Raw genomic sequence first — 12,455 nt, 5'->3', positions numbered from 1 at the left:
GCATCATTTTAGCCAAGGCCTACTAGTAAAGCAATGGTGAGGAAAAGACTATTAGGTTCAACCGCACATTCATACAAGTCTAGAAGTCTGAAAAAAATGCCCCAACTTCTTTCATCTTAGTCTTAAGTTGGGAATCCTCTCTACCTTGCTACTCATTTAAATACCAAGATAAATGTAGCCTATTGCTTGCTAGGCAATTGATTGGCCCTCCTGTCAGATGACATCCTGCTGTAGCTTTATGATGTCAGGGCACCACTGGAACAATTGTCCTTGGCAAGGGTGACAAAGGAGGATGAGATCTCAGAATTATGCACTCGGGCACTATCTGCATTTAGGACTGGAAGGCAAGCTGGAGGTGGAACGGTTAAGAACTATGAACCAGTCAAAGCATTGGGGGCTTTTTCAACGTGGGATGGAGATACAAAAACACAGATGATGCTTAACAATCCATCTTGAGGATCAGAGCCCAACATACAGACTGCAGTGGAAGAGGTAAAAGCAGCTTACTTCCGTGAGAAAGTTAGACTATGGCTCTAACATAAGGTAATACATTCCAGCCTCAAAGGCAGTGATTTCCTCAGATGGTATATTGCTAGCACCAGGATCTAAAGCAGGTTTTGGTAGCCATGGAGGCAGTCAGACTTTTATTAACCATCATGACTAAAACAAAGTGAGCCACATTACTTCCATCTTTACAGAAATGATATTCAGAGTACCCCACTTGAAAGTAGTGAAGCAATTCAGATGCTGTGAACGTCTTTTAATGCCCAAAGGAATGATTGTGAGTTTAACTTACCACATAAATTGGTAAAATGATGCAGGATGCTTGAAGACTTCAGTGTTTTTATTTCTTTTTTTTTTTTTTTGGTTAGTCTCGGCAATAAAGCAATAGTCTGTTGTGCAACACTGCCACTGCTGGTCATTCAGTAGAATCTGCAGATGGAAAAGTCCACTGTTAGTGAATTTACTATATGCAATACAACACAAATTGCTTTTTATAACTCACAAACACATCAGTACTATTGAGTCTACGTTATTGTGAAACTCCACAGCTCATTAGAAATTCGAAACTAAATTTGTGTTTTCAACCTCACATACTTCTCTAAATCCCATGCCGGATTTGCCAACACTCTCTAAATTGTAGCACCTACATTAGGACACAGACAAATGGATCTTATTGCCAGCCAAGTGGCAGGGTACCCTACTCACTGCATTTGTTTTAGGATATGGTACACCAGAGTTAATTAAGTCAGCTGATAAGTTGAGAGCGGAAGGATAATGCTTCAGTTAGCAGAAATATTAAAACCATGAATAGCATGTTACCAGCATCATTTTAGCCAAGGCCTACTAGTAAAGCAATGGTGAGGAAAAGACTATTATGATCAACCGCACATTCATACAAGTCTAGAAGTCTGAAAAAAATGCCCCAACTTCTTTCATCTTAGTCTAAATTTGGGCATCCTCTCTACCTTGCTACTCATTTAAATACCAAGATAAATGTAGCCTATTGCTTGCTAGGCAATTGATTAGCCCTCCTGTCAGATTACATCCTGCTGTAGCTTTATGATGTCAGGGCACCACTGGAACAATTGTCCTTGGTAAGGGTGACACAGGAGGATGAGATCTCAGCAATTATGTACTCGGGCACTATCTGCATTTAGGACTGGAAGGCAAGCTGGAGGTGGAACGGTTAAGAACTATGAACCAGTCAAAGCATTGGGGGCTTTTTCAACATGGGATGGAGATACAAAAACACAGATGATCCTTAACAATCCATCTTGAGGATCAGAGCCCAACATACAGACTGCAGTGGAAGAGGTAAAAGCAGCTTACTTCCGTGAGAAAGTTAGACTATGGCACTAACATAAGGTAATACATTCCAGCCTCAAAGGCAGTGATTTCCTCAGATGGTATATTGCTAGCACCAGGATCTAAAGCAGGTTTTGGTAGCCATGGAGGCAGTCAGACTTTTATTAACCATCATGACTAAAACAAAGTGAGCCACATTACTTCCATCTTTACAGAAATGATATTCAGAGTACCCCACTTGAAAGTAGTGAAGCAATTCAGATGCTGTGAACGTCTTTTAATGCCCAAAGGAATGATTGTGAGTTTAACTTACCACATAAATTGGTAAAATGATGCAGGATGCTTGAAGACTTCAGTGTTTTTATTTCTTTTTTTTTTTTTTGGGTTAGTCTCGGCAATAAAGCAATAGTCTGTTGTGCAACACTGCCACTGCTGGTCATTCAGTAGAATCTGCAGATGGAAAAGTCCACTGTTAGTGAATTTACTATATGCAATACAACACAAATTGCTTTTTATAACTCACAAACACATCAGTACTATTGAGTCTACGTTATTGTGAAACTCCACAGCTCATTAGAAATTCGAAACTAAATTTGTGTTTTCAACCTCACATACTTCTCTAAATCCCATGCCGGATTTGCCAACACACTCTAAATTGTAGCACCTACATTAGGACACAGACAAATGGGTCTTATTGCCAAGCAAGTGGCAGGGTACCCTACTCACTGCATTTGTTTTAGGATATGGTACACCAGAGTTAATTAAGTCAGCTGATAAGTTGAGAGCGGAAGGGTAATGCTTCAGTTAGCAGAAATATTAAAACCATGAATAGCATGTTACCAGCATCATTTTAGCCAAGGCCTACTAGTAAAGCAATGGTGAGGAAAAGACTATTATGATCAACCGCACATTCATACAAGTCTAGAAGTCTGAAAAAAATGCCCCAACTTCTTTCATCTTAGTCTTAATTTGGGCATCCTCTCTACCTTGCTACTCATTTAAATACCAAGATAAATGTAGCCTATTGCTTGCTAGGCAATTGATTGGCCCTCCTGTCAGATGACATCCTGCTGTAGCTTTATGATGTCAGGGCACCACTGGAACAATTGTCCTTGGTAAGGGTGACAGAGGAGGATGAGATCTCAGCAATTATGCACTCGGGCACTATCTGCATTTAGGACTGGAGGGCAAGCTGGAGGTGGAACTGTTAAGAACTATGAACCAGTCAAAGCATTGGGGGCTTTTTCAACGTGGGATGGAGATACAAAAACACAGATGATCCTTAACAATCCATCTTGAGGATCAGAGCCCAACATACAGACTGCAGTGGAAGAGGTAAAAGCAGCTTACTTCCGTGAGAAAGTTAGACTATGGCTCTAACGTAAGGTACTACATTCCAGCCTCAAAGGCAGTGATTTCCTCAGATGGTATATTGCTAGCACCAGGATCTAAAGCAGGTTTTGCTAGCCATGGAGGCAGTCAGACTTTTATTAACCATCATGACTAAAACAAAGTGAGCCACATTACTTCCATCTTTACAGAAATGATATTCAGAGTAGCCCACTTGAAAGTAGTGAAGCAATTCAGATGCTGTGAACGTCTTTTAATGCCCAAAGGAATGATTGTGAGTTTAACTTACAACATAAATTGGTAAAATGATGCAGGATGCTTGAAGACTTCAGTGTTTTTATTTCTTTTTTTTTTTTGGTTAGTCTCGGCAATGAAGCAATAGTCTGTTGTGCAACACTGCCACTGCTGGTCATTCAGTAGAATCTGCAGATGGAAAAGTCCACTGTTAGTGAACACATCAGTACTATAGAGTCTACGTTATTGTGAAACTCCACAGCTCATTAGAAATTCGAAACTAAATTTGTGTTTTCAACCTCACATACTTCTCTAAATCCCATGCCGGATTTGCCAACACTCTCTAAATTGTAGCACATACATTAGGACACAGACAAATGGATCTTATTGCCAGCCAAGTGGCAGGGTACCCTACTCACTGCATTTGTTTTAGGATATGGTACACCAGAGTTAATTAAGTCAGCTGATAAGTTGAGAGCGGAAGGGTAATGCTTCAGTTAGCAGAAATATTAAAACCATGAATAGCATGTTACCAGCATCATTTTAGCCAAGGCCTACTAGTAAAGCAATGGTGACGAAAAGACTATTAGGTTCAACCGCACATTCATACAAGTCTAGAAGTCTGAAAAAAATGCCCCAACTTCTTTCATCTTAGTCTTAAGTTGGGAATCCTCTCTACCTTGCTACTCATTTAAATACCAAGATAAATGTAGCCTATTGCTTGCTAGGCAATTGATTGGCCCTCCTGTCAGATGACATCCTGCTGTAGCTTTATGATGTCAGGGCACCACTGGAACAATTGTCCTTGGCAAGGGTGACAAAGGAGGATGAGATCTCAGAATTATGCACTCGGGCACTATCTGCATTTAGGACTGGAAGGCAAGCTGGAGGTGGAACGGTTAAGAACTATGAACCAGTCAAAGCATTGGGGGCTTTTTCAACGTGGGATGGAGATACAAAAACACAGATGATGCTTAACAATCCATCTTGAGGATCAGAGCCCAACATACAGACTGCAGTGGAAGAGGTAAAAGCAGCTTACTTCCGTGAGAAAGTTAGACTATGGCTCTAACATAAGGTAATACATTCCAGCCTCAAAGGCAGTGATTTCCTCAGATGGTATATTGCTAGCACCAGGATCTAAAGCAGGTTTTGGTAGCCATGGAGGCAGTCAGACTTTTATTAACCATCATGACTAAAACAAAGTGAGCCACATTACTTCCATCTTTACAGAAATGATATTCAGAGTACCCCACTTGAAAGTAGTGAAGCAATTCAGATGCTGTGAACGTCTTTTAATGCCCAAAGGAATGATTGTGAGTTTAACTTACCACATAAATTGGTAAAATGATGCAGGATGCTTGAAGACTTCAGTGTTTTTATTTCTTTTTTTTTTTTTTTTTGGTTAGTCTCGGCAATAAAGCAATAGTCTGTTGTGCAACACTGCCACTGCTGGTCATTCAGTAGAATCTGCAGATGGAAAAGTCCACTGTTAGTGAATTTACTATATGCAATACAACACAAATTGCTTTTTATAACTCACAAACACATCAGTACTATTGAGTCTACGTTATTGTGAAACTCCACAGCTCATTAGAAATTCGAAACTAAATTTGTGTTTTCAACCTCACATACTTCTCTAAATCCCATGCCGGATTTGCCAACACTCTCTAAATTGTAGCACCTACATTAGGACACAGACAAATGGATCTTATTGCCAGCCAAGTGGCAGGGTACCCTACTCACTGCATTTGTTTTAGGATATGGTACACCAGAGTTAATTAAGTCAGCTGATAAGTTGAGAGCGGAAGGGTAATGCTTCAGTTAGCAGAAATATTAAAACCATGAATAGCATGTTACCAGCATCATTTTAGCCAAGGCCTACTAGTAAAGCAATGGTGAGGAAAAGACTATTATGATCAACCGCACATTCATACAAGTTTAGAAGTCTGAAAAAAATGCCCCAACTTCTTTCATCTTAGTCTTAATTTGGGCATCCTCTCTACCTTGCTACTCATTTAAATACCAAGATAAATGTAGCCTATTGCTTGCTAGGCAATTGATTGGCCCTCCTGTCAGATGACATCCTGCTGTAGCTTTATGATGTCAGGGCACCACTGGAACAATTGTCCTTGGCAAGGGTGACACAGGAGGATGAGATCTCAGCAATCATGCACTCGGGCACTATCTGCATTTAGGACTGGAGGGCAAGCTGGAGGTGGAACTGTTAAGAACTATGAACCAGTCAAAGCATTGGGGGCTTTTTCAACGTGGGATGGAGATACAAAAACACAGATGATCCTTACCAATCCATCTTGAGGATCAGAGCCCAACATGCAGACTGCAGTGGAAGAGGTAAAAGCAGCTTACTTCCGTGAGAAAGTTAGACTATGGCTCTAACGTAAGGTACTACATTCCAGCCTCAAAGGCAGTGATTTCCTCAGATGGTATATTGCTAGCACCAGGATCTAAAGCAGGTTTTGCTAGCCATGGAGGCAGTCAGACTTTTATTAACCATCATGACTAAAACTAAGTGAGCCACATTACTTCCATCTTGACAGAAATGATATTCAGAGTACCCCACTTGAAAGTAGTGAAGCAATTCAGATGCTGTGAACGTCTTTTAATGCCCAAAGGAATGATTGTGAGTTTAACTTACCACATAAATTGGTAAAATGATGCAGGATGCTTGAAGACTTCAGTGTTTTTATTTCTTTTTTTTTGGTTAGTCTCGGCAATGTGGCAATAGTCTTGTGCAACACTGTCACTGCCGTTCATTCAGTATAATCTGCAGATGGAAAAGTCCACTGTTAGTGAATTTACTATATGCAATACAACACAAATTGCTTTTTATAACTCACAAACACATCCGTACTATAGAGTCTGCGTTATTGTGAAACTCCACAGCTTATTAGAAATTCGAAACTAAATTTGTGTTTTCAACCTCACATACTTCTCTAAATCCCATGCCGGATTTGCCAACACACTCTAAATTGTAGCACCTACATTAGGACACAGACAAATGGGTCTTATTGCCAGCCAAGTGGCAGGGTACCCTACTCACTGCATTTGTTTTAGGATATGGTACACCAGAGTTATTTAAGTCAGCTGACAAATTTGATTGATTTCTTTGCAGTGACATGTTTATTGTTTTCATTCATAGGTCTGATATTACAGATCTCGGTTTATGAGTTTTAACATAGAAGGAGAAAGAATGTTTATGTCCTGAAGCAGGTGGTCTTATTATGAATGTGCCACCGAAATGAGTCGATGCTGGTCAATAGAGTGGTGTTAAAATTGGGCAAGAGTCAGCATCCAGCTAGAGACAGGAAATCTATATCCATGTTCTATGCTTCCTACATGTTTGGCCTAATTAACACATGAAAGACAGTTGATTTTCTTTGTATATTCTCCTTTTAGAATAGTTTTTAAATAATTGATTATGGTGATTGTAATTGGTGTATAATATGTATTTGCCTTTTTATTTAATAAAATTGTGGAATATATTTTTATTAAAACTAACAGTTGGTTTATAAGTGCCTTAATCCTTAGCCATTATAGCATGTGTGAAAGATTTGATAGCAGTGTGAGTGGATCAATTTGTATCCCATCCAAAGGGAACCTTTCTTTTTTAACTTGACAGTTTTCGGGTGCTCCATCCCTTTGGATTTACGAATCCCCTCTCCTTGGAATTCAAGATTTGTTGCAGGTACAAACACTTGAATCAATGTATCTACCTACATTGGTATTCCTCAAGGTGCTAGAGTACTAGTGTGCACATGTGCACACAGATGTTAACTCCTTTCACGTGACTGATCTCCCTGTGACACATGCAACCTCTGAAGTGTTTTCCAAGTCAGCTCTAATGTACACAGTTCAATAACTTGCATGTCTGATGGGAAAGCCTCGATGTCCTGATGTGAATGCTACTGTGCAAATGTTGATATCGATGGACATGCAACTTCGTGTGCACAGACAGGGACCCAGGTGATGGTCTGAGTTAAATAATTTTTACAAGTATGTATGAGTGTTGTACAGAAGGTTTTTTCTCCACCATAATTTCCTGGACAGTGCATGGATGATACAGTAGAGGTACATTCGACATCCTGTACAAAACAACAAATGTGACTTACAGATCTTGACAATTCCCAGTGACTGGTGTGACTTAAACCATGCCAATGACCACACTAACTATAAACATATTCAGCACACAAAAAACTCTGATTTACACATCCATTAAAGTTTTGGCACGCTCACAACATTGCTTTCCCAGATATCACTCACTGCACCAACGTTTGCATCTGCTTGTCGATCTTTGGATACAAAATCTGGTGCCAACAACCACATGGACGTCTCACATGTTCACTTCTTTTTACACAATTCCTTCTTCACAGTGGCCCTACACATGACAGAATTGTATGAGACATCATAGGGAAGGGTGTATGTGGCCATTGATGCATTGCTTCTCCCATTAACAAGGTGTACCCGCTCTGTAGATATGTGGTGAAATGTTTGTAGTCACGGCTTTAATTGGGCAGGGCATTCCTGGTACTCAGGCCAGCAAGTAATGACATGCAGGTACTAAGACAGGTCCCTATCGGCATCCACATTTATGGGCTCACACTCTGGATGTTCATAAATGATGCACATCTGCAACAATGCCACTGTTCACAGCCTCTGATGGTAACTCATCTAGAGTTGCTGGGGTCCTTTCATTGTTTCTTCTTGAGACTTATGTAGTGTTGCTTTCAGATAGGAGAACAACAAAGCCTTATTTTGGGTGTCTTTTGCACTGAATAACCGAAGGCTCCTACAAACTCAGTAGTTCAAACTTCAGATTCATGGCGGGTGTTATTTGATTCCCATCATGTTTCAGGTTGCAATGAAACGCTGCAACAAACTAGTGGGCCGCCACACTATTGTAGGCACTCGTGTGTGAGTAAAGTTGCGATTAAAAAAATACAACCTTACTTCTGTCGGCCACACCCCTTTCAGAAATCCCCCAGTTTCAATTCTCCGCTTGTAGGCCTGCTTGCAGTGAATGTGACGCTTTATACTGACATTTAATTTTTGAAAAACAGAAGCCAAAATGGCAACTGCCTGGCGTCCCTTTACGGACATTGTAAATGTATAAGTCTCTGCCAGAAGTTGACCTTGAGGTAGGCGGTCTAGCATGTGGAAGCCGAAGCCTGTGGGTAACATTGGTCAATTTGAACCTCGCGGTCCAATGGTGGTGTCAGTGCATGGTTAAGTCCGCCTATGTTGTGTACGAGTACCTCGTGCTGTACGAAAAACTTCACTTGCCTACTGACACTGCTGCGATCTACACCTCTGCTTGAGCTGCTGTTTGCCAAATATGTGAGCAAACATATCCCGTGTACAAGGTGTGAGGGTCCGAGCCTTCTATCCAGAGGAGTTGGAAACCCTGGTGGAAGAGGTCCTCCCCCATCATGGCCAACTCTATAGCTCACCAGAGGAGCAGGTAAGTTCCTCACATACCTACTTCACTCTGTTGGACTGCATTGCTTACTGATTGGCAGGTTCATATGGTGCTTATCTGTACATTATTTGGTGTTAAAGTGTGGGTTTTTTTAGTGCAGAAATTATCCAATGTGTAGAGAAGGTATATTTACTCTAATTTACTAAATAAATACATTTTATCAAAGTGCTTTGTGGCATTGCTTCCACTTTTCAGCATTTGCGTATGGTATTGAGAGCAAAGAGTAGAACAGTCTCACTTGTGTTCATAGCAATATTTATATGTAACTGGTATGGACATGTCAATCCATGCCTCAAAGTTTCATATGCATGCACATATACCAGCATTACATGACCTGTTCAAACACATAACGGGCAGTTGTTTTCACCTTGTTTACTCGTTCTGCTGTCTGGAAAATGTATGTTATCTCAAAAAAACGAATACACTATTTAGAGATAGGTGGGTGGGAAACAGGCGAGGCAACCACAGAGGTTACCATAAAAGACATGAAAAATCTGACTTTCACTTATCGAAAGATTCCATTTCTGATTCACAATCAAGGCTGTCTGTAGTAATGGAGCTGGCTTAACTTGTATTGAAAGTTCTATCTAATTTGAGTTGTTGCACACAAGGTAATTTAGCATCTGACTGCACAGTTAGGGAGGGGACGCTAAGGCCTGTGAGAAAGGTTACGAACAGCGTCGATGCACTAAATGTCATGCTTTTTCGAAGTATTGTGTCCTTAACTTCTGCCAGAGGGACATTTGAACTAATTCTGAAGGTCTGCATCCAAGATGGAGATGGTACTTAATACCAACTTCACACAGCATTTAGGGAAGCTGGTTCATAGTATCTTGTACATGGTTGACCCCTTGTAGCAGCCTTTACTGTCAAATGGAGGAAGATGAATCATGGATCTGACTGCTGTTTTCATTCCAAAAACGCACGTGAAAGTGATGGGCATGTTCTGTTTTTCTGTCCCCTCCATGCAAAAGCAAGGTCCAAGGGGATTGTCCCCATGTACAGATCCCTCAGCCTATCAACTACAGAAGAAGCATATAGAGTTTGAAAAAACACCTCCTTGATAGTGGCATTATTTTTGCACACAGGATGGATAATTAGATGTAAAGTGCTAGCCACTGTAAAAAAATTATGCTCCAGATGTCATTTCTGCTTTTATGTGATTGTCGGGTAAATTTTTTATGCAAATGTTTTAGATATTTATTGTTTTATTTTTAGGATAACTTGTTTTAAATGTTTTTATGGATTTATATTTGATGATGAAATGTAATGTTTCAATCTATCAATAAATTAAAGTATGTGTAAGTATATTCATACAGTCAGACACATTCACACTCCTGTGCCAAGAATGAATGGCAAAGTAGTAACCATTGATGCAAAACAGGTGACTGGTATACCCATGTAATGGCTGAATAAATAAACCTTTACATCTGATCAATCACGGCTTCCCCGCACAACCAAATTATGTGATCTATCATAAATGTTTGATTTCAGCAAGCCCCCATTTTCTTCATTACCACAACCTGAAATACTGCTGTACAAAAACCTTGCACGTGTTTTAATAGGCTATAACATTGCTCCAGGTTTTAAAAAGAATCTAGGCCACATATAATGTACACGACAGCTAACTTGCCTCTTAGTTCTCTAGTGGTATTGTCATCAAAGTGGTGAAAGTGTGGAGGCAGGGGAAAATCGAAAAACGATGACTTAATAAATGCTTCTCAATTTAGTGATACTATGTGATGTACCATGGTGAGAGACTACCGCATGTTAACAAAATACAACTTTATGAATTTTGAAAAGACTACCTTATTTTTACATGAAGTTTACATGTCAAGCAGTCAAACATGCCCTTGGCTCTGTGTATGGGTTCCTAAAGCCATGCAAGAATTCTGGCTTGGCTCTCATTAATTTGTTGGCTAGCCCAACTGTAAAAAAATTATATATGTTTATAAATAATTTTTCATTGAGAGAGCCGAAAGTCATCAGATAAGCATATCAAACACAAGTCCTGATGAGGTGGATAGATAAAGAACATCTACTTCATTAGGACTTGTGTTTGATACATACAATGGATCCGCATACACATCAGATAGATTAGTACTCTTCCGTGGGGTTCTCCCATTTGTTTTTAATATTTTATGTATATTTGTGGGTTTTATGTTGAGCAGCGTTGTGGGGGGTTAAGCAGTGTATTGGTTTTTATATTGATGTGATGTTTTTTTTTTCCCCGACAGTAATATATGAAATTTGCTATATGCTCCATGTTGATATGATGTAAATGTTGGTTTGTATACACATTAAAGCTTTTTGTAACTTTTTACCTTGGTGCTACTTGAGGATGAGTCCATAGTGCACAAGGAGATATTTTGGTTAAGTGTGTTGAATGATTGAAATATCATTAGTGTGCTATAAAGTTTCTGCAATGGAAGCTTTTATCCTACTCGTTTTACAGTGCCCTGTCCCCTTGGTTTGAGGGATCTCTATAATTTTGTATTTATTAATTTCACCACATAGGCTTTTGTTGCGGTGGCTCGATTAATATTGAAGTGTTTGGTAACGTCTATTCGCCAGAGTTGCATTTTATCGGGTGCCATAAATAGCCCCCCACTTACCAGGCCTTATGTATGAGGGCCATGGTTTTTAAGATGCTGGATCTTTTATACCAGTGCCAGCCACCTACCACTCCCTACCCCTTATCAACATCACCTTCACTTGTGGAGGAAACAGGTGGTTTCACAGCTGTTCAGATCAAAGTGGGAAAACGAAAAAAGGAGCAAGTTGCTGACCTGAATAGGTTGCGGGTCCCCACCTTGCAGAGTGTGCCCCCAGAAAAAGGTCTCCCACTTGTGGTTGCCACTTCAGCTGGTGTTTTTATGGAGGCCAGAAAAAAAGATAGTAACTGCCTCGCACTACACCAGCTGTATCTAATCTCCTTCGTTTCCCTCTCCCCTCTGTTCCTCCAAACCCTTCTCTACCCTCTCTCCGCCGATCCTCTCTGCACGCACACACATTGTATTATGAACTTCCTAAACTTCCTGCTCTAACTTACCCCTGAACCCATGTTCCCCCTACTCTGTTTCCCTAAAGTTACATACTCCCTTCTTGATCTCCTTCCTCTTTTCTCTCCCTTGTTTTCACTTTGTCATCTTCTCACTATCTTTCTTTCCATCTGTTGCTCTTGTACTCTTCACACCCAAACCTTATCTTAGAGATCTTATGTTTCTCAGATCCATTCCGAATAGTTAACCTAATTCAGATTTCGCATTGCTGTAAGAATATACACACACAACCATATATTATATATACACACAGACATGTAAAAAAAAAAAACGTTTTTGATATTTATCAACATCCAACAAATGTTTAAACTAAATATTATACACAAACTAAAGGGTAGAATAATAAAGAAAAAAGTAAACAAAATAACATACAATAGACAAGAACATATAACATATTTATAACGGAGTCAAAACCTATAAAAACAATTTGTAACAGTTGATCATGGGGGGCCTGTCACAGTGACTTGGCCTAAAAGATTTTCTCAAATTAACTGGTGTTC

This window comes from Triturus cristatus, chromosome 2_1 (assembly GCF_964204655.1).
Source record: "Triturus cristatus chromosome 2_1, aTriCri1.1, whole genome shotgun sequence".
NCBI lineage: Eukaryota > Metazoa > Chordata > Amphibia > Caudata > Salamandridae > Triturus > Triturus cristatus.
The sequence above is the reverse complement of the archived record's forward strand: the minus strand, read 5'-3'. Positions refer to the sequence as shown.